The sequence below is a fragment of the Numida meleagris genome, chromosome 4 (assembly GCF_002078875.1).
Source record: "Numida meleagris isolate 19003 breed g44 Domestic line chromosome 4, NumMel1.0, whole genome shotgun sequence".
Lineage (NCBI taxonomy): Eukaryota > Metazoa > Chordata > Aves > Galliformes > Numididae > Numida > Numida meleagris.
In genome coordinates, this window is record NC_034412.1 from 64,951,633 (window position 1) to 64,975,794 (window position 24,162).

Genomic DNA, 24,162 nt, shown 5'->3' on the forward strand with positions numbered 1-24,162 from the left:
AAACTGGGGCTTTCACCCAGCAGTCCTCATCTACTTTTCTCCTTGTGGCACGCTGAACATTAGAGGAAAAAAAAACCTTTGGCTTTGAAGAACCCCTCTGAGTTCCTCCTTGGTCTGTGCTCTCAAAGTTTCTTCAGTGAGGACAGATTCTGAGGTGGACATTGAGCTGTGGTTTATAACTAATTTGCAATAGCAGTCTTCAAAATTACTCTGAAAAGTAATTTTATGGGCTGCATCTAAGGCTTTACAGGTTGCAAGTGTTATCCTGCCTGTATTTTAGAAGCCCACATTCTTGACTCCATTTTGTTTCGTTTTGTATCAAAATTTCTCCCTTTATGTGCTTGGCTACTTCGCTGGCTAGAAGAAAAGCAATGACATAAATAACATGTATTCTTAGACTGCTTTGCTCTACTACTTTTCAAGTTAACTCCACCTAGACATTTTTATGAGTGTTCTTTGCACTGAAAATTGGCCGTGTTTCAGACACATACTGCACTCAAAAACAATTTTTTTTTTAAGCGGAAGTCTGTCTTAAAGGTGTTTTTCTTCCATGAGTGAAAAACAAATGCATATTTAAATCTAAATTAATTTAAAATATTTTAGTTTGCTGTAAGGAAAACAAAAACCCCATGTGCATATCCATAATGAACCGCAGTAAGACTTCATTCAAAATCACTGTTTCTCTGAGCGCTGCTGTATAGTGTGATCAGCCAAAAATTCAATACAAATGAGATGAAAGCATTAAGGTTTGATAGCCATGTGATTTCTGGGCAGAGGGTAAGAACCCACTGGAAAAGCTGTGTAGTGACCTGGTACAGCAAAGGGTGTTTAAAAGCAAGTGCTTTTTTCTAAACCAAATAAAATATTTCAAAAGAGGCAAATCCTTTATATACATTCCTCCATGAAATGAAAGCCCTTCAAGGGTAGTTTGGTAGAATTAAACTATTAATTCATCGGATTTCAGCAGCGTCTGATCTCTGAATAGCATGCACACCATTTTGTGCCTGAAGGACAAGCAGAACCATGTGATTCATGAAGGTGGGTAGGCATCCTCAGAGCAAGCTTAGAGCAGCAGATAAAGTCTGTCTCAATAGAGACCGGGAAACAGGAAGCCATCACTAAGTATTGAATTCCAAATTGGTCTTCCTACTACAGATGTTTTCTACCCAGAAAAGTTCCTTTCTTTTTTTTCCTTCTTATTTTCTTTCCCATTTTGCCAGTAGTTTTTCCCAAGAATCCTTCATGAAACTGCTGTTTTTATCATGCTGCAGTACCTCTCCTCTGGGAAATCACTCCTCTCTGCACCAAGGATGTGAATTTGCTTTTCACCTTCAAGCTGGTACTTGTTCATGTGTCTCTCCTGTTGTCCAGAAAACACCTTTACCTTCTGTGACCACCATGCCTAAAAGGCATGCTACTACAGTAAATTATTTCTCCATGTACAGCTGATTGCAGCCATGCACAAAACCTTGAATAGGAGGCCACCAGTACCATGACAAAGCTGGGAACAAGGCTCTGCTGTGCACCTTGTTTCTGAGCCCTGGCAGTGGAGAACTGGTATTTGATTAGAATAGGACTGTGCTGCCTTTCTGCCCCAGCATATTCTCACTGTTTAACTGTGATAACATGATTTATTATCAAAGTTGAATTAATAATAGATTCCACCTTTGTCCTTCTATTTTCTCCCAGTCACAAAGGGAACTAGAGAGAGAAGAACAGAAAAAAACAGGGAAAGAAAAGCCTCTTCAGTGGTAGAGGTAGTCCTTTACCCAAGATTGCTAAGAGACATCTTTTTGTCAAGCTGGGATCCATAGCCTGAGAAAAAATCAATACAATTCTTTTTTTTTTCCTTTTGGTAATGAGAAACTGAGCAGGATTCGCTGTTCTGATTGAGGAAAGTGGCAGCAGCAGATGTACACAGGTGTAAGCCTCAGAGCTTAGGGGATTCAAGGTTAGGGAGGGCACAGGCACCTTCAGGTTGAAGTGGTAGCTGGTGTCTGCTTTTGAGAGGCAAGTGCTCTCTGTAAGACCTGCTTTTATTGTTAAATCTTGTATTCTGTCCAGATCTTTATCATGCAGTTCTTACAGATATGAGATGAAGAGAAGTTCTTTCTCAGTACAGTTTTTTCTGTCTTGTTTATTTGTATCGGTCACTCTTCTGTTGATGAACTATTACTGTTCAGATACAGCATGCTTAGCAGGGTAAAGGATTCATCAAGATTGATGCTTTTGAGAGTACTGGCTTATAAATTACAATATATGCATATTTTTACCTTGTCTAAGGTGATTGTTTGGAAAATCAGTTGGTTTCTGAAATACAGTAGCATCCATTTTTCAGAATGCTTCTGTAATTAAGGGTTAAGTTAAGCAGAGCTTGAAAAAGTCAACCACGTTATTTTATCCTAGAGAATTTCTCTTTATGTGAGGTCCTGAATACAGTAATTTATCAATTGATTTCCCTTCTGTTGTATGTTTCACTGCAGTCCTGTGAGTCTCATATGTACAAAAACTGTGATTTTTTTTTTAGTGTCAGGTTGCAAATAGTTTTGTTTTGTATTTAATGTATATATATAACACATGGCAGGTGTCAAAAATATAAAGATACAAATTTTGAATTTTTATCTCTAGAACATCAATGCTTACTTTAGGAGCATAGAGATAAATGTATATATGAATGAGTGACAATGTCACATTGCTATATTGTTGTGGACATGAGGAATGTGTTAAAATATACTCTTGTATTCCTTACTCAAGGTGAGTGCACAGGGAGTCTTGAGAATTTCAGTGATGCTAAATTACTTTGCATATTAATTGCATAAGAAGCTGTAGGCATTTGTGTAGGTAATATGGCTTTACCTACAGTAGAATACAGATACTTATTTTTCAGTATTTATTTTAAAGTTTGAATAAAAGTCTTATCTGTTCATAACTGAGAGCACTCTTGATGATCAGAGTTTGAAATTAGAACTCTGAAAATATGTACTGCATATGTTTCCTTTGTGTCCTCCTGCACAGGTTCGCAAAACACAGTTTTTCCCAGATGGCAGCTTGCTGCAGGTTTCTTAATACCTTGAACTGCAAGATACCCAGTGTAGGTATGTGTTTCACGGATATTACGTGGAGATTTAATTGTCTGAAAATGTAGTCCAAGGTCGTGACTTCAAAAATACAGGTGCTTATTACCAAGGGCCACTTTCAGCCACTCTTCAGTCGGTGTTGGTAAATTTGTACTTCATGAGGTTCAAGTGCCTGGAGGGAAAGCAGTAATACACGCATACTACCTCTTTTCTAAAAGCTGCTCTCCCTTCTCCTACTCACAACTGTAGTTTTGCTACAAGCCTAATGACATCTACTCTCACACATTTTGTGTTTGTGTGTTTTCTGAGTGAGAGATGACAGTAGCTGGTGACCTTCCTCTTGATCCTCTTCATCATCTTAATCACATCTCCAGACATTGAGAGGGAGTAAACTGCAGTGTCGATACAAAAGGTGCAACCCAGCTGAATCTATGGTTTTTTTTGTTGTTATTTGTACAAACAGTCTTCTGTGGTGTTGAGTCTCTGCTCTGGTGTTGTGTGCTGAGAAGCAGCTACAGAGGTATAGCAGGAATGCTAAAATCTTCATGTTACTACCATAGTAATGTGGGGAATGCATAGGCAACATTCTTTGTTATCAAACAAGGTGTACAAGTAGAGGCTTTCTTTGCTGTTACTTTCTATGAATAACCAGCTACAGGCAGCAGTGTGAGTTTGTGTCTGCAGCATCCTTTTGAGGAGTGCCACTGCTCTGGGGTCTAGCGAGGCCAGGGCATCCTCGGCACAGCTTGGTGAAGGCTCTCAGCAAAAGGCACCTGAGCTTCTCGGGAGCTTTCCTGTTTGCTCCTGTAGCCCTGCTTGTTTGATGCTTGGAGAATGAAACTAAAATATTATCAAAGTATGAGTGCACTCATTTGTTCACTCCCTGTGCCCACAGAGAGGTCAGCATTGCAGTGCCTGGAGCTATTTCCATGTCCAAGCCCATTTTAAATTGCCATTTTGTTAGAATATTTGAAGAGAAAGACACTATCTCAGTTCAGAACCTTCCAAGTAATTATACTTTGACACAGAGGTTAGAGAGAACCTCAATTATCAGCCACCTGGGTTGATGAGGGCTAGTGATGAATGATGATTTCTTAATAGGCCTTTATTTCAGGGCGGCTGCATGATTTCCATTTGTAGATTAATAGCAATAGTGAAGGGTTTTGACTTCTGCCAGTGCTATGGCATAATTTTCCAAGAAGATCTTGCTTTACCTGTTGTGAATACAATTTGTTACAGCGAAATGTATTTCCATCATTCAAATGTGATTTGAAGGTACTTTTCAATTCCGTTCAATTCTTCTTGCTATAACAAGTTGAACAACAGCACACAATTTACCTTCTGAATCACACACTGTATAATAGCCCATATGGACTACCTGTTTATGAGTCATTTTTTTCTATTTTACTCTTGTAACATAATAACTGAACAAAAACAGAACAAAACAACAATAACCAGAACACTCCATTTCTTGTTACAGCTATGAACAGGTTTAAGAACTAGATCAGGTTCACATAGTATCCATGAGTGAATGCAATGAAGTTTTAAGCTAGATGTCAGTGATTTGAGGTTGGTTCATTTATATATGTACAAATTTCTGCATATTAATAGTCATATTTTGTTACAGAATATATCATTCTCAATATTGCTTTTCACTTTTAGCCTAATTTGCTATCTCTTCCTTTAACACTGTGTGTTACTGTGTATAAACCAACTACTCTGATGTAGACCCTTACCAAACACCTTTTCTCTCTGGCTCTCATGCTACCTGGAGGATAGGGCTAGATGATTTGGTTTAGAAAGTCTTTTAAAGATAAAAGCATTTTATGCAATTTCTGCTCAAGCAGGCTAATTTTTAGAGAATTTCAGAGCTGACAAAATGTGCTACACTGATGGAATTTGAAACTTCAGTCATCATCTATACAGTTTTACCTAAACCACCTCCAAAAAACCTGCAACAAGGTCCTTAACAGACCCATTGCCAAATATGCTGAATTTCAGGACCACTCATCTATGTGTGTTACCCTCCCTCCATTCTTTTACTTAGGATAACCTGAAGCTGCTCCCACAGATCTTGAGCTCCCCTTACTTTTCTAAGCTCTCCAGTGATAGTTAAATTAATAAAACAGATCACAAGGAAAATGATACTACAAGCTTTCTCATCCTAAACATATACCTCACTGTATTTTCTCTTACAAATTAAATGTATGCAAAGCATTTAAGTAAATACAGATAATGAAAAACCTAACATGACCCATTCATGGGTCAGTGTTTTCAAATGCTTGTTTGAAGTTCTTTGGTGTTTTTCACAAGTCATATTATAAAAAGGTTAACAAAGAAGAATATGTATCAGCAGAGAGAAGAATAAAATAGATTAAAAGCACATTTTCCTTCTTAGATAATTTACTTATGTCTTCCGTGGCAAAATGTGTATATCACAGCTCCACAGCTCAGTCCTTTTTTTTTACGTTTTCCTGGTGTCCAATTGCATACACAGGGTCATAGCCAAACTTGAATGTTAATCAAAATTAATATGAAGAGAAAGCCTTATTTTTAGACCCAAATATACATCATTTCACTTTAAGTACAATCATAAGACTCTCCAGTCTCAGAGATACTAAATAACAACTGATTCATCTCCATTTCATATTAGAAACTGAATCATTATGAAAATTAACCCTTACATTTCATATTTCATTCTTTATTTTTTTTTTTTTGATCACAGGATTTTTTTTTCTAAATTTCCATCCTGAAGTTATATGAATCTCATTTTGCATTTCATGGTTTAGAAGTTCTCATAGATTATGTTTCCAGAAAGGTTGAAACAGCAAAAAAATGCCTCTCTTTCACTGAGATTTGTACCCTATACATGTTAACTGATTATGTAGTTGAACTCTACAAGTTATTTATCATCCTGAAAGAAACAGAAATGACTTTGTCACAAGCTGCAGAATATATGCAGGACTTCACAATGCTCAGTCCCTACTGCATTCTTAACAGTGATATATTTTGGCATCTAATATTTATATTCATTTCAACTTGTATTCTCATTTTTCATCTGCCGTGCCCTTGATGATGATAGAAATTAATTTCATTATGGCTTCCTTTAAAGGACATCCAGGTTCAGAGAAAAAACAAGGAGGGGAGAAGTCATCCAAAGGCATGGGCTCCAAATTGGTATGTCAGGGAAGGATATCCATGAATTTCCTGTTGACGTATAGTGATCCACAATCCTCTCTCGTATTATACACTTATAAATTACCTTCTTTTATGGTGTGTCGTTTAACTATAAGGGTCTTTGTATCAAAACTAGTGTTTCAAGCCCAGGCTGAAGCTGTCAGTGCTGTGGAGGTCACCCTGAAAAATAAAATGGATAGCAGTTTTGACAAGCAAAGACCTCCTTTGCATCAGACCCAGGTGTGGATGTGGCTGCTGAGAGACCATGGCAAGTCCTCGTGGCAGCATTTGTTCCCGTTATGTGGGATGGGCTGACACTGCTATCTGTCACTCACCATGCTGCGCAGCTTTTGTGTTTATGTTGCACTTCACTTTTTTCTGAGATGGCCTCCCTCTAGGCTGCTGTAGTTTAAATCTTAGCAGTCAGGTGCTATTTTTCCTATGTCTCGCCTGTCAGCCTGGATCTTTGTCAAGCCTCCAGCAGGCCCTTTTCTCCTCACTTCCAGAAGGGAGGCATTTAAGTAAGCCAACTTTCAATCTCTGACAGGAAACAGATAAAATAATAAAGCATCCTTCCACACCACATGAAATTGTGGTAAAAGTGTAGTGATGGAAGGAGTAATTACAGGGAAAAAAGTATTCTGCATCGCCTTATCTTCAACATCCAACTTGCTAAAAAAAAAAAAATCATGGAAATTGTACTATAGCTGCAGCATTTTTCTTAGACTGGCTCTAATTACCTGACACTTATTTGGTCAAATTGACAAAATATATTAGATATATACGAAAACATTTTGCAATATACCGATAATAACCTTGCCCTTTAGACCCATGGTTGCAGAGATAATGACTCGGGGCTTGCTAAACATTTCACTCATGTTTCAAACTTCTGCAAGCTGTTTTTCTTTCAAGAGGGAGCTCGCAAGACTCAGTAGTGTTGCTACAGCTCATTATGGGGAAGGAAAACAGGCAGGCAGGCACAACATGTATAATCTAAAGCTGTTAAAATAGAGCGTGAATGGAGGCTGAGTTGGTGACTGGTGGAAATTCTGGGTCTTGCAGATAAATTGACAGAAATGTAGCTTTGCTGTCTGGAGACAAATGTGTTATAAGAGTTTTCAGGAGTTCAGAACTTAAACCTGACATTGATACCCGCTGTGGTTCTTGAATGACTTGCCTAATTTCCTATTCCCCCAACAGGTGCAGATTGGAAAACCACTACTTGTTCACAGGGGCTGAGTCCTGTATGAAGCCTAGCAGCACACAGTGCAGGTCTCAAAGATGGTCCATACATAACCAATAGAATCCAAATATTGAAGATACCACTTGATCACAAAGCTTTTTCCAGAACTGCACTCCCAGAAGGAGGGGATGCTATGTGAATAAGGTTGCTATCTGAAAGTTTTACCCCTGTTTTCTTGTCACTTTTTCCCCCCTCAAGGGTTTTTGTAACTCAAATGATTTCAGTCCACGCCCCAAAAAGCTGCATTCCAGAGAGGGGAATGCATTCTAGGTGTGATGTAGATGTAGAAACAAACTGCAAAGGTGCTAAAACCAAGAATATTTTAAGCCAGCTTTGCTGCTAAAGGGTACTTTACACTGGAACCTTTGGTCTTAATCTCCAGAGCCTTTGTCCAGTCTGTTTTCTCTCATTTTCCCTCTGCTATGCTATAAAGGTCACTCTGGCAAAAAGTTTATCAGTATGTGTAACAGCTGCTTTATTTGGGAACGTTGGCATGAATTTCTCCCATTTTGGTGTATCATAAGTTAGCCGTTTGCATTTTCCAGCACTGATAAGTACGGAAGTCCACAGCTGAGCTTGTCTGGTCTCTTGGACTATGCTGTCCATCACTGGCTCCTTCAGCTCTGCCTAGGCTTTCTAAATCATGACACTCAGGGAGAACTGATGCTGTTCCTGCCAGCTGGTTTTCTTACAAAAACTGCACAACATAAATTAAACTAGAAAAATGCTATAAGTAGAGATTCCCAGGGAGAAGACAGGGAGTAGCCCTGAGGAGGAACCCATGCAGCCAAATGTTTGATTCAGTGCTTGAATATTTCTGCTAGAATTGACAGTATTTTCTCTCTTGCAGAAAAAAAGTTCAGACTTAGGCTGTCTGGCTGCTCAGTAGAAGCTGTATAAGGTCAAGTGAATTCTTTGTAGGAGTAGAACGGTGCTAGGGTGCTGAGGTACGGAGGGAAATTAGGAATGGCACTGGGAGGCCAGTGAGAGCCTCAGGCAGCTACTTTCAATACAAGCAAGGCATGATTGACTGCAGGCTTATTTTTTCAGCTTCCCATCGAACTGTGAAATACTTCTTTGTGTACACCTCAGCTATCACCGGTTCTGAAAGACCTGGAGAGAAAGAGGGACTGCAGCACTCTGTGACTGCAGTAGCATCCTCTGTTGCTTCCCAGCTGCTGCACAGAGGTGAAAATGCTCTGCAGCACTGTCCTGCCCTGTAGGCAGGCGTCCTGAGGAGGGCTGAGTTCAGCCAGGTGCCACTGCCGGTAAAATCCTGTGTGCATCAGCCTCTCTTGCACTGCAAATGGCTCAGCTTGGGGGAGAGCCTCCCAGACCCATGGAGAGAACTCAACAGAAAGATGTCTTCCGCAAAGGTATGCCAAAATGTAGGGTGTGGTCAGATCTGAAAATAAAATTTTTAAAAAGTGCAGTGTTTTCAGTCATGCCCCTCATGAAAATGAGGTGTTAAAGAGATGTGAAGAACCTGCCTCTTTAGTGACAGTTGTCAGACAGTGTAGTGCATCTCTGATGGAAGAACACTGTAGGTCAAGTGACATACTTGACCATGTTGGTCTTTACGTTACTTATGACATTCTTAATTTTCTTCAGATATTCTTCAGATTTTGTTTCATTTTTGCATAACATGGCCAACTAATTGTGTTCTCTAAATTCAGCCAAACAATTTCTTCTTACTCAGTATTAAATCATGATCCTGGAGGAATTTAAGTTACAGTTATTGTGAGTGTTTTTAGGGTCTGTATTCTGAAATAAGTAATCTGAAATGAAAAACTTGTATAGGAAGGACTCTAATGTGGACTCAGCAATCAATTCTGGAGTAACATACTATGTTTGCTTTTCCCTGCTGTGGAAATTTTTCCCAGTGTGCCATTCATTTTTGTGGTTCCCTTCTGTTTGGCAAAACTGGAAGTTTCAGCTCTAAAGCTCTGGAACTGTAAGCTTCCTTTCTTTTGCATTGTGAAAAATAATTAAGCATTGACAAATATTTATTTTATGAGACTTTCTGAGGTGCTGGCATATTTTCCAAATGAATCTAGCTTTTCACATAATATCCATGGTGGCATTTGTCAGGAAGGTTAAGCTCCGATAAAATTCTGAAACTTTCACATCGAACTTCTGATCTGCTCAGCAAATAAATTTGCATTGATTTAGTGTGAAACTTCAGTCTGCCTTCTCTGCAACTGTTGCAAGCTTGTGCTGGCTAATCTGTGAAGCAGTTCTGGCAATGCCAAATGCAGTGTAACCTCCCAAACTTGTAGAAATTGTATTTCAGTTTGCACCTAGATTTCAACTGGTATCCTATTAAAACTCCAATATAAAATATTCTGCTTTGTAGGAAGGTCTAGGATTGGTAATAATAACAAATGATTTTCAATATCATAGAATCATATAATGTCCTGAGTATGTATGTAATGAGTTAGTACACTTTAAGGATCAGATGTTGAACAAATCAATAAAGAAAAGGCCTTTGGGGTAAAGAGAAAAATTAGGACAAAGAAGACTGAAAGAAAAAGATATTAAGAAAAACAAGAGATGAAGAAAGTGCTAGAAAGTGAAAAGCATCGTGCAATTGTAGAGAGGCATTGAGCAAAGTGGGAACCAAAAAACACAGAGGTATAAAAAATAAGGAACAAGAATAGTATGAGAAAACTAATAATTCTTGCATGGAAAGGAGAAAAAGTCTAACATGAACTAAAGGCATAGAAGAAAGCTAGATATCGAGGTGTATCAAAGTGGTAACAAAGAATCGTAAGGGAAATGAAATACTGAGAGCTGTAGGAAGTGTGAGAATAAAGCAAATGCAGAAATACAATGAGGATTTGGAAGATTTTTATGTTTTCCTCCTTATTAAGCCTCATCCTTAACAGGAATGGTGTTTTATGTTATTTATTGTATCAATATGCTGCAGCTACAAGATCTTCTCTGATACTATACCATCTACTGTAACTACAGATAAATTTCAGAGCTTCAGCAGATTAGAGCAAGGTAAAGCCACAATCAGACATGGTTTTCTCACATTTTAAATGATGTCAGTGGTTTGGGCAATGGCAATTAAGTGCTCCTCCAGAGAGGCTTCTGAGTACCTTCAGCATGTGCAGGGAAGGCAACCAAGGAGCTGGTGAGAAGGTTGTTACAGCAATGACAGATCAGGAGGAGAACAGGAAAGCAGACAACTAGAGAAATTTCATTTGTGATTCACTGCTAAAAATAATAGGATGTATACTGTAAATTAAAATATAATAATGAAAGAGAGCTATAACTAAAACAGGAAAGAGAAAAGTATGGAATGGGGAACGAAAACAGTATGAATAATGGGAATAAAGCATGAATGTAGAAAATAGATACCCTATTGAAATGAGTCTTTTCAAATGAGAACTGGGAATAAGATAAATACTGCCATGCACTGATGTCTGTTTTGACAGTAGTAGTGATTAGTGTGAGCTGATAATTGACAGCAAGGAGCTACAGTCAGAGCAGTAACTGTCCTCACCAAAGTCCTGTGACACTATTACTTAACTCAATTAGTTCAAATTACAGACATGTGGCTGAATAAGCAATATTATGAACTGTGACTCACATAAGCATTTCACTCTGGGAAAGCAGTTCAGAATCTACTAACTAGAAGCTAATAGCCAGCAGGAGAACATGCACAATTTATGACTTTCATTTAAAGGGGACTGCTTACCTCAAATAACTACTTTAAAATAATAGGTCTGTTTTAACATCTTTCTGGATGCTAAAGAGAAAAATCTGCATTGAAGTAAAATCATCTTTCTATGTTATGAACAGGATTAATTTTGACAAAAATAGCTGCAGCATCATTGACACAGATACTTCCTTATGTCAGAACAATGTCATTAGCTTTACTTCAAACATCAACAGAGCTGTAGATCAAAAGAGGTGCTATCAGAAGACTAGGCAGTACTTCTGAGTGTGTGCACATGTGGTTTCATTTAACTACTTGCGTCAACTATTAGGTTCATCTTTCCTCCTACATTGATTCAAGAGAGGTTTGTTCTGACTTACACAGCTGCTCCTAGAGCAGTCAGGTCAACTGAGTGTAGCAGTGAAAACGTTCATATGTCAGCAAAAGCGTTCTCTGAAAGCAGTCTCAAAACCTTACTCCACAAGCAAAAAGGTTAGACCCCCTACCTACTAACAAGCTCCGTTCTTACAATTGCCACGTTACATTCACAAGCAATACCAAATACCCATCACCTTTCTCAAACAACGTGACTTCTTCTTCCTACTGCATAATCGATTGTGTATATCCAACCTGAAGATGTCATCACTTCTACAAATATCGAGAAACACACACCTTTCTCATTTTTCCTGTAAGATCTTGTCTCTGCATTGGCAGGGTTTGGGGAATCATGGCTCGAGAGAGATGGAGCGTGCTGGGTTGTGCCATTTTTTTTTGCCTTTAGGACTTTTCAGCTTATTTCCTTGATTTCTTTTTCTCCTTGATTACTTCCAAAACTTTCTCTCACAGTGCCATTCAAGCATGCCATGTGTAAGGTAATTTAGGGTTTAATAATGTAATGGGGTCAGCCTTGAGCATGCATGAACAGATCTGTAAGGCAGTCCACAGTGCTGATATAGAATCAGTTTGTCCTTAGAGCATCTGCCAGACATGGCATGTCCTGGAGCACATGATCACATTGGCCAGATTGAGTTAACGGTGCAGCCTGCTGTATGTTGGCAAGTCCAAATAGATGGCATCAGAGTATGTAGTGTTTGCTGTAGCTCACTTATTTGGTTTCTACTCATTTTTGTGCTTCAAAGCATAAACTCAACTTTTAATAAATACTTGCAATGACACCAGCATCATTGGATGTTTTCAAGGATAAAGACCAGTATTGTTTTTAAAAATTCAACACATACACACACAAAAATTGATGTCACAGGTGTGCTTTTCATTTAACAACATCTCTCAAAGGTCTCTTTCTCCTAGCAATTACAGCTGATGTGGTATTATCCTACTATGGAGTACTTAGGTTGCTCTGAAAGTAATACCTCCTATTTATTTCCATGGAAACTACAACAGATATAAAGAGCTAAATAATACTCTTGATATAGCAAATTCTCAGCTACAAAACACTGTTTTTCAACATAGCCATCATCATTAGCCAACTCACACAGATGAGCTGATTAAGATGCTCTTCATTTTGTGGTATGACAGCTGCCATACCTCCAACGTCTGTCTCTGATGTCATGAGCCAATATAACAAAATAGCAGGCACTACTTTCAGAGCAGCCCTCATTTATGCTCAGAAAGTGTTCTTAGTGTAGCCTCTCTGCCATGGTGTTAGCTTAGAGACATAGACCTTATTAAAAATTCCCAGAAGTGCTTTGTGGAATATAACATACTCAAATCTAGGTTCAAGCCAGGAAAATTTCTGGAGCTGGACATCTAAATATACGTAACAATTCCCAAGCCATTAATGATTTCTGTTAACAAAAAAAATGCTGTCAAAATTAAAAAAAAAAAAGGAACATAACCAACATCTAAATGGCTACCCTGAGATATGTTTGCTCAGCTGGTCTCTGGAATATTTGGAAGCCTAAAGAGTGACTTCTGTATTGTTTCTCAGATGCCTGGATTCACATCTCAGCACAATCCCAGCAGTCCCAACCATACTCAGACTTCCAGCACCAAACTTGGTTTCCAGACACTGGGCTTTACCTGCATCCCAGCAGACTTCATCCCAGCAAGTAAGGTCCACATGTGCCTGAGGGGTTGGCTTAGGTGTGTTAGTAGCCCTCAAAAGCCTTTGAAATGAGATTGGAGCTAGGGGACAGCAAATTCAAGGTGGAGAGCTGGTCCAATCTGTTCCCAGGCAAAGGATTTTAGCCCCATATGTGTCACCTCCCAGGAGACTGAGCATGACATTAAAGGGGTGGCTCTGTCAGGAAGACAACTCCCACCCTCCAGTAGGACATCAGTGCAGGGAATCTGTGCAGGATTCCTGCAGAGCAAGTGCTCCACTCACAATTCACCACCAAGATCCTGAGGACAGAGAGAGGGAGGAGGTCTGGGATATGAGCTGCTGCAATCCACTACTCTAGTGCCTCCAACAACTCAGAAGAGCTCATGCATTTTTCAGAGCTGACTACCCTTGTTCAGCACATGATGAATTACAGATCCTTTTGCATCTATGACACTTTCTCTAATTGAGTTTCTTCAAATTAGCTCTGAGAAACTATGGCATGCGGTGAGACAGCTCAGTGGGAGTGTGGGATTTTCCTGCCCCTGTAATATTGCATAGATAAAGGCTCCTTTCTACCAAGCTTATGAACAGACAGCCAGATCCTCACCTAAAGCCAATTGATGTAGATGTGCTTTAGTGCAACTATGCTTTTCTACATTAGCTGAGGATCTGGCCTGAAGGATTATTAGATTTTGTATTTCAGTTTTCTAAACAACCGTGTCCTGCTGAGATGATGTGCCTGATTCATGGGGCCTATTTTGCCATGGAGAGCAGCTGATGGGCAAGATAACTTGTAGTCCAGTCATCAAAAGGCAATTAGGCAGAAGGAAGCCAGAAATTCTCCATCTCCATTCTGTGCTTCCCCACCCGCTGGTGCTTCCTGCAGGCAGCCGCATGTGTGAGGACGAGCCCTCCCCGCAGCCTCATAGCTCCTTCACTGAGGCAAGCAACTGGCAAAAAGCAGATTGCTGCCCTAAAATGGGAAAAACAAGCTGAACAAAAGGTGCTAGGAAAATGGTGTGGTTGTAATCCAGCACATCAATTCAGAGCAGTTTTTCATTTGTTTGTTATATAACTAGTCCAAATAAAAAGCAAGTGATAAGTGAACTAGCAGGATATAGGTGGGCATTCATGGATTTCTGTTAATTTCCAAAAACAAGGCTATCATGTTCTTCATTTCTCTCTCCTTGCAACAACTCATGGATGGCCCCATAGTCTGGTGGGTTAGGCACATATTTATTCATCTTGCCTCTGAAGTTTCTTAGGTGCTGAGTGAAGGGAACAAAACTAAGGCTTTTGGGACAAAATGTGCTTGTTATCATTTCAAACATAGGTGGCCCTAATTTTTGGTGTATATTATCTTCTGAAAGGCTTGGAGGCGCTGTGGTTAATGATCCTCTTCTTTTAGACCTGTGGCCTGACTCTGCCTGTCCATTCATGTCTGTGCTTCTTCTCTAAGCATGATGTTTGCGCTCAGTGTTGTACTGGGGACAGCACTAAAAATCAAAACAACGTCTGTTATCTTATTTAGCACTGGGCAGAACAGGAAGCATGCTGCAGGTTGCCTTGGGGTTTGCAGGAGTTACCTGCATAGGCGAGGAGCAGCCAACACCAGCAGGTTAGGCCAGGCCAAACCAAGGCAGGTCAGAACCCAGGAGTCTCCCCAGCCCTTCTTTTCCAGCAGCCCATTCCTGTCAACCCTGCTGATGGCAGCCTGAGAAGCTGGCAGTTGTTTCCCTCACTGAATTTGCTTTTATTTGGCTTTTTTCCAGCTTTTATTTTTCTGGAATATCCCAACATGGGCTTCATGCCAAGCACGCTGGTGTTGGAGAGGAGAAGCTGTACTGCAGCTGTTCTCACCACCCAGAGAAGCAGGTAAGAGGCTTTCAGAAATGCCATCATGCAGTGGTATGAGCAGTGGCTGGTAGCAGCAGGAGAGGGAAGAATATAAAAGAGGGTAAGCATGTAGGATGGTAAAATGTACAAATATTGATGGATTCTTTGAGCAAGAAGTTTGTATATTTTTGTAATATTCCCCAGTGGACTTTTATTTTTGGTTATTAGTCTTTACAGTGATGTGCATTTTACCTTTTAGCTCTTACGACACCCCATGGAAATGCATGCCACTGCCCATTATGTAGGTGCAAAGCAGCCTCTGCTGCTTTCTGCTTACCTGCTAACTTCATTCTGGTGCCACCAGTTGTTATATTAAATTTATTCATGAATCTATGATCCACACGTATATACCTCATGATTTTCAGAATTTTTACAGCTTTACCATGAGCTTCACAGTTGACTTTTTCTAGGAAGAGAGGCTGTATTAATTTCTGATATGGCTCTGTATCTCTGACCATCCTTATTGCTCTTATGCATTGGTTTATTTCCACTATATGTTTCAGAGGAAAGTCTGCAATGGTGGCAAAGCAATCAAGATTTGAGCTTGTATAGGAGCATGCAATATTCCCTGTTTTGTTCTGCTTCCTGCTGTAGCAGTTCACAACCTCCTCCCCATCTGGTATATCCTAGAACTATCTAATGACAAGATCTCTTTCCTAGGCAGTTAACTGTCAGGTCTGAGCCCATTTTTGTGTATATGGAGTTAAAATTGTTTTTTTTTTTTTCTCTTGTATGCTACTATACCTTTATCTACATTCAATTTTGCCAGCCCTTTCATCTGCCGGTCAGTGCCAGAGGTCTTTCTACAACTTTACACAGCTGCTTTCATTTTTGCTACCTTGGGCAAATGAGTATCATCAGCTGGCTTTGTCACCTCAGTGTTCGTGCTGTTTTCCAAATGGCTTATGAGCTATCCAGTATAACTCACTTTTCTTCAGTAGAGTTATGCTAAAAGAGAATTGGATGCACTGGGTGAAACCCTTCTGCTCTACTGTCAATAGAGTTTTGTTAACAACTTAAATGAGGGTGAGAGTTGAACACATCAAGCTTAGGTTTTTCCAGTGCTTCCTTTATTTGATTTTTTTTGAAGGCAGAAATGAATGCAAACTTCAGTTCTGTTTCCTCTTTTTTCTTTTTCCCACCGTATTATTATGGTGTCATGAAGAGGGCTTCTGCTATTTATGTCGTGGAACTAGTTTTGAGAAATCTGATCTTCTGGAGGAGGATAGGGTTTATCTCTCAGAGAAGGGGAAGACCATCTTTGGCAACAAGCTTTCCAATTTAATCATGGAATCATAGGATGGTTTGGGTTGGAAGGGACCTTTAAGATCATCTAGTTCCAACCCCCCTGCTATAGGCAGGGATACCTCCCTTTGGACCACGTTGCTCAAAGCCCTATCTAGCTTGGCTTTGAATGCTTCCAGGGAGGGGAGCATTCACAACCTCACTGGGCAACCTGTTCCAGTGTCTCACCACCCTCACAGTAAAGGATTTCTTCCTAATATCTAGTCTAAATCTACCCTCTTCCAGGATGGAAGAGGGACGGCTTTAAACTAGAGTTGTCTCAAACCATCCCACTTTGAGTCTGATGGTGGTAATGGATGCCCTGGGCCCGGAGTTGGATCACAGGCCAGTAAGACAGCCAGGAAGACCGAATGGATAAGGCCCTGTGTAAACAGATTGGAACAGCATAACATTCACAAAACACTGTTCTCATGGGGTACTTCTACTATCCTGATATCTGTTGGAGGGACAACACAGCAGGGCACCAGAAATCAAAGAGGTTCCTGGAATGTGTTGATGACAACTTTCCTCTTCCAAGTGGTACAGGAACCCTTGAGAAAAAGTGCTGGATCTTGACAAGATCCTGGATCTTGTTCTCACCAGTCAGGAGGGGCTGGTGAGTAATGTGAGGCTCAAGGGCAGCCTTGGCTGCAGTGACCACGAAATGGTGGAGTTCAAGATCCTTAGGGCGTCAAAGAGGGGGCTCTGCAACCTGCTACTCTGGACTTCAGGAGAGCAGACTTCAACCTCTTCAGGGAACTGCTTCACGGGGTGACATGGGATAAAGCCCTGGAGGGAAGAGGGACCCAAGAAAGCTGTTCAGAAGTCAAGGATCATCTCCTCCAATCCCAGAAGCAGTGCATCCTGAGAAAAAGGAAGGCCGGCAAGAAAGCCAAGAGGCCTCCGTGGATCAACAAGGAGCTCCTACACTTACTTAAGTGCAAAAGGAAAGCCTATAGGGAGTGGAAGCAGGAATGAGTTACCTGGGAGGACCACAAAGAAGTTGTCTGAGCAGCCAGGGATCAGGTTAGGAAAGCTAAAACCCAGATAGAATTAAATCTAGCTGGGGACATGAAGGGGAACAAGAAGAAATTCTACACGTATATCAGTGATAAAAGGAAGGCCAGGGAAGATGTGGGCCCTCTCCGGAAGGAAACTGGGGACTTGGTCATGGGGGAAACAGAGAAAATGACTTCTTTGCCTCAGTCTCCACTGGCAAGGGCTCTACCCACACCGCCCAAGTTGCAAAAAGCAAAGGTAAGAACTTGGTGAAGGAAGATCTGCCTGCTGCAAGTGAAGATCAGGTTTGAGACCACCTAAACAACTTGAAGGTGCACAATCCATGGGACCCGATGAGATCCATCCACGGGTTCTGAGGGAACTGGCAGATGAAGTTGCCAAGCTGCTGTCCATCATGTTTGAAAGGTCATGGCAGTCTGGTGAAGTTGCCACTGATTGGAAAAGGGGAACTCCCATTTTTTTTATGGGAAAAAAAGAAGATCCAGGGAACTACAGGCTAGTCAGTCTCACCTCTATGCCTGGCAACATCATGGAGCAGATCCTCCAGAAGGCCCCACTAAGGCACATGGAAAGTAAAGGTGAGGTGACTGGTGGTAACCAAGTGACTTCACCAAGGGCAAGTCATGCGTGACAAACTTGGTGGCCTTTTATGATGGAGTTACATCATCAGTGGATAAAGAACAACTGACATCATCTACCTGGACTTGTGCAAAGCATTTGACACTGTCCTGCATGACATCCTGGTCACCAAATTGTAGAAAAATGGATTTGATGGATGGACCACTCTCTGGATAAGGAATTGGTTGGGTGGTTGCACTCAGAGAGTGCAATGGCTCAATGTCCAAGTGGAGACTGGTGACGAGTGGCATTCCTCAGGGATCGGTGTTGGGACTGGTGTTATTTGACATCTTTGCAGGCAGCATGGACAGTGGGATTGAGTGCACTCACAGCAAGTTTGCAGATGACACCAAGCTGAGTGGTGCAGTTGAAACGCTAGAATGAAGGGATGCCATCCAGAGGGACCTGGACAGGCTTGAGAGGTGGACCCGTGCCAACCTCGTGAAGTAAAACAAGGCCAAGTGCAAGGTCCTGCACCTGGGTCGGGGAAATCCCAAACACAGATACAGGTTGGGTGGAGAATGTCTTGAGAGCAGCCCTGAGGAGGAGAATTTGAGGGTGCCGGTTGATGAAAGACTCAACATGAGCCAGCAATGTGCGCCTGCAGCCCAGAAGGCCAACTGTATCCTGGGTTGCATCAAGGGAAACATGACCAGCAGGTCGAGGGAGGTGATTCTGCCCCTCTGCTCTGCTCTCGTGAGACCCCACCTGGAGTGCTGGGTCCAGTTCTGTGGCCCCCAACACAAGAAGGACATGGAGCTGTTAGAGAGGGTCCAGAGGAGGGCCACAAAGATTATCAGAGGGCTGGAGGACCTGCCCTATGAGTACAGGCTGAGAGAGCTGTGGCTTTTCAGCCTGGAGAAGAGAAGGCTCTGGGGGGACCTTATAGTGGCCTTCCAGTACCTGAAGGGGGCCGACAGGAAAGCTGGGGAGGGACTTTTTGTAAGGGCATGTAGCAACAGGATGAGGGGAAATGGTTTTAAACTGGAAGAGAGTAGATTTAGACTAGATATTAGGAAGAAATTCTTTACAGTGAGGGTGGTGAGACACTGGAACAGGTTGCCCAGTGAGGTTGTGGATACACCCTCCCTGGAAGCATTCAAGGCCAAGCTGGATAGAGCTTTGAGCAACCTGGTCTAGTGGCAGGTGTCCCTGCCTGTAGCAAGGGGATTGGAACTAGATGATCTTAAAGGTCCCTTCCAACCCAAACCATTCTATGATTCTGTGTTTGTGAATAGTTGGCCAAATAGCATCATTTTCTTGTCTTTAACATAGCTGAGGCTCCATTTATTGCACCTGGGTGGTGGCAAACTCTGGTAAAAGTAATGGAGAATTATTTAGCAGAAATCAGTAATTCCAGCTGTGTGAATTAAACATGGCCCTTTCAAGGTTTGAAAATTTCTTGAAATTTCTCTTTGGAATGATAAAACTTTGCACTTACACAGCATCTTACATCTTTAAAGCACAGTGCCAACACATACAAATTAATCTTGACACCCCATAGGCAACCTGGAGTTACAGTCCTTATTTTAGATGTGAGACACTAATTTAGAACTCTGTCTCTGATCAGCCTGGGGCTCTTTTCAGTTCTCAGAGTTAAAAGACAGACTCTGACCCTGGTTTGTTGTTTTTTATTCACTCTTCCAATTTTCAAAATTGTTGAGGTAGTTCTGTGCTGACAGGCTGTGCCTTTCCTGTTTCATCCTTTCTTCCCCCTGGTAAGTTTCACTTTCCTTCATCTAAATTTTGTTGCTCTTTCTCACTTCATCATGAGCTGTAAACAAGGACTTCATATTTGGCCATTTTCTGTTTAGTTTCTTTCAGTTTCTTTTGACAAGATAGAAAGCATGAAATTATATATGTAATTCAAGGAAGCTGTAGTAGCTTCAGTTATATGATATTTAGCCTTCATGAAAATGTTACTTTTAAAAATATTCAGAATGTGCATAATATCACATTTTTGAAATACAACTGCCAATAACTGATCACTTGATCCTTCCTTTATGCCTTTTTTTGTCAAGAACCATAATTTTCCAGATCTGCCTTTCCTCTGTAGTAACTTTCATTCAAACAAGTAGCAAAGCTTTACCAGAGAAAGTTTCCCAATTCTGGTAACACTTAGTTTAATATTAACTATTTTTTATATAATTTTCCTTCTCTATTATGATTTAAAGTGGTCAAAGTCTACAAGTAGCTCTTCAGTATGCTGAAAGCCCTCTTAAGGTGAATAAATTCTAAAACTATGATTCTAATGCTCCTTTAGATGTATCTAGATTCATGCTTTCTGGAGATGAGATGACATGTCTTAGTGTGATGAAGAGGAAGACAAAGTGGGAATAATTAATAATTATTGCAGATGGACTCTGAATCTGTAGAGAAGGATGTCAAGAAAAAAAAGATTTAGCAGGGAAAGTCATTTGCAATGTGATGTTTCTTTTCCAAATGGAAGAAGACCAATGTCTTAAGTGGCATACCATATATCATTCACAGGCGAGTAAGATGATTTTTGCTAGGAGCAATAAACAGAATAAATGCTACCTGACTCACAAGATGTGTATGTGGGCTGAGATTTCCAGTGATTTCTCAATCAGAGAGTGCTTTGAGGGTGCATGACCTTAATAGTCATGCTCTGTTAGAGGACCATCGGTGCAGGATGCTTTCATTATCATGCACAGCTTCAGACACCTGACGTGTGAAGGGTATGGGTAGGTGTCCAAACAGCTCACTATTCCATCTGTCCTTCTGTTCAGCATCCCTGCTCAAGAACTCACCTCTCATTTCTCCATAAAACTACAATACGTATTTATCAGAAGTGCTATTTCCCTGTTATGCAAAAATGTATCGTGTTAGGCTCTGACATTTGGTTTCACCTATACCTGTGTTTTGAGTTGCTTTGTTTTCTATTTTAATCTTCTGACATTATACCATGATGATTACAGAAAGCTGCATATTTCTTGTTGTGCTGCTACTGATAGTAGAGATACATGATATGTTGTTCTCTGTCCTTGCTCATCCTAAAAGCTGGCAAATTTGTCTCCCATTCAGTGGTGTTTGGACTGTGGTGTTGAGCATTTATATTGCAGTCTCTGAATGAGCCAGCATGCTGCTTTCTGGTGCCCAGCTGCTTCTGATAAAACAAGCATGTTTGTGATGGGTGGCAATGGCAGGTAGAATCACACTCTTCCTCCTGTGAATGTTTCACAGACTCAAACATTTGTCTCTTACAGGCACTTCTGTGTTGTGGCTGTTGTGGGATGCAGAAGCTGTCAGGAGCAATTCCAGGCAGGAATGACACAGACATCTCAAAAACAGTTTACCAGTAGAGGGCTGGGCTGTAATTTGAGGTTTGCTAAAACAGTTCCACTGAGAAGATTATCAAGGTGTAAATGAAGTGATACTCAGATATGTAAATGAGGTGGAGGCAATTTGTAAATGAGAATTTAAATATCGTTGGGAGTTGGGGGCTGAACACCTGGTGATGGACTTTGGTACCTCAACACCTTCCTTCAAGGAAACAGTTCTTGTGCTCTGTAAATAATATCTCATGACGTTTTCCTAAATATATAGGCCAATTGGCCTAGAGTGTCTGATTCCTGCCAAGCATAAAGCAAGAGCTGTGTATGTGGAAAGGGAAAACATTGCAACAAGAAATGAAAGATAGTAATGTTACTAAGCCAGTGGGCTGCTGAGATCTTAGATTCTTCCTGAGAGCATTTTAGAAATCATGAGTTACAGAAAAGGAACTAATTTTAGGTCTCTCCTTAAGGTTTCTTGAAAGTCAAGTAGTTCCTTCTATAGCACAGTTGTTCTATCTTCAGGGCAGTACGACCCTCCTGCCTACTCTCCCTTGCACATATATGAAATGCTGAGGTAGAAGGCACGATTTGTTCAAGTCTCGCTGTCCTTAAGCTTTAACAAATCTTAACTGTATTCTTGGCTGAATCTGTGCGTGTGTTTTTTTTTCTACATTGTTTCTTAAAAAGATATACAACAGGGAAAAAAAAAGGTGAGGGGGGGAAGGGGGAGGCAGAGGTCATGGGCCTCTGTTTAAAAGAAGATCAATGAGTGTAGTCCAGACATTTTAATGTCTAATAAGAAGTCATCTGTGACTTCACTCCAGTAGAGCTTTAATGGTGGTACGACTGATTAAGCAATATCTAAACTGAAAAAAAACCAACACACTTATTTGAATTGGAAAACTAGTTCAGCTGTTGAGGAAGTTACTATTATCCAGAATTTCTGCACAGTTTTTGAAAATCAGCTACATACATAAAATGGCTAAGTATTTTAAAAGTCTGGTCACATACTTACGAATTTTGTATGAGTTCAGGGGAATAACACTGTTTTCTAATACTTTTTATATTTGTTGAAGCATAATATAGAGGTTTTTAATGTTCTGAGGACAGTTATTAGAGCAAGAGAGTACCATTTCTTATTCCTAGTCTTTTGAAATTTATTTCATATTTTCTGCAAAGATGGGAGTGTATTAGTCAGAATAAGAGTTTAAAACCTTCAGCCTACAACTTTAAACTTGCAGCCTAGCAGCAGGTCCTTTGCTGCAGGACCAGGGTATTGGATTCCCTCCCACTGACCATAAGAGTTCAAAGTTTCGTCCTGTTCCTTTGTATGACTGCAGTCCATGTCACATTTCAAATCAAACTTCACAGCCGGTACACCCAAAGGAGGCTTTTCATCACAAGACCGAATGAAAAAATAGTGCTCCAATAAGATCAAAACTTTAAAAGCCTCCCTGTGTGGTCTGGACAGAGTAGCCAAAAAATTCTGACCAGATCTCTGGCATTACAGACCATTATAGGCTGTAAATGTTTGCCTGCTGTCAAGACACCCCTTTGCTTCTCTGTGTTGCAATGATAATTAATACAGAGATTAATTATCTCCTCTTTATACTTGAGCACCCATGGGAATAAAACATCTTCTCACAGAAGATATTTGCGTTTGTTAGTGTTACCTTGGTCTTACTGATCATTCTGCCTTCAGTCTTCTGTAATCTTTGATCCCACCTGTCTGGGTGGATAAGGCTGAATTGAGAGCCCCAGCACACAGTTTTATTTTTCCAGATAAGCATCTGATGGGCTTGAGAGTGAAAAGTTCTTCATCTTCCCTAGCCTTTTGCAAGACTGGGTCCCAAAAGGCTTGCTTGGCTTTTGGGGACACAGTATATTTACTTATTCAAACATAATCTGAGCATTACTAAAGACAGCTAAGTACTATAAATCACTACAAATCTCTAATTCAATAGTGGCATCCATTTCCATGGAAGCTCATAAATGGATATGAATACAGATTTACTGGCTGATAGTGGCAGTGCTCTGTTACTGTAATAAGACTTGCTCTTGCCACTTGCACCTTATTTGAGTACTTATATAGAATTATTTTGTCAAACTCTGGCTTGCTGAAGAGTATACCAGCTTTGGGTGGCTGTAGGCTCATATTTTTTCCAAGCTTAACTGTGCTGTGGGAACTTAGAAATGTGTTTGGGTGAAGGCACGAGGAAGAAACAAACCAGGAACATCAACATGTGCTAATTAAAAAGACAAGAATTAAAGTACCTTATTAGAGGCAGCTTAAAAGGAAGGGATCTTTGCCAGGTTTTTGGATGCTATGTGATGGTGCAGTCTCCATACAGGTGGTAGAAACATGGCCTTTGGTGACACTGTCCCCTCCGGCTTTCCTATGAGTAGTACAGCTTGCTGGGTGGCTGGGACTGTAGCAGCAGCTGGGAGAAGGGAGCCTCTAATTTAAGATATTAATACATTTTCTGATGCAGAAATACTTTTGTTATTATTTTGCTTTAAACACGTGAAGGTAGAAGGGTCTTTTCCAGCAGTGGTTTGTATGTAATGTACTTGGCACGGGTTAGGCTACTCCAGAGATCTATTTCAACAGCTCTCTGCACATTACAGGAGCCATCAGCCCTTGCATTATGCTCTAGAGGCTGTGTCCTGGTTTCAGATGGGATAGAGTTGATTTTTTCTTCATAGTGTCTGGGAAGATGCTATCCTTCGGCTTTGGGAGAAAAACCATATTGATAACACACTGATGATTTAGTTGTTGCTGAGTAGTGCTGCACATAGTCAAGGAAATTTCATTTTCT

General features: G+C 40.7%; 1 long non-coding RNA gene across 1 annotated transcript; it reads left to right on the forward strand.

Annotated features, from left to right (window-relative positions):
* Positions 3,016–8,057, forward strand: LOC110398735. Its single transcript, XR_002438583.1, has 3 exons — positions 3,016–3,095; positions 6,190–6,254; positions 7,455–8,057. It is a non-coding gene; the product is annotated as an uncharacterized LOC110398735 (long non-coding RNA).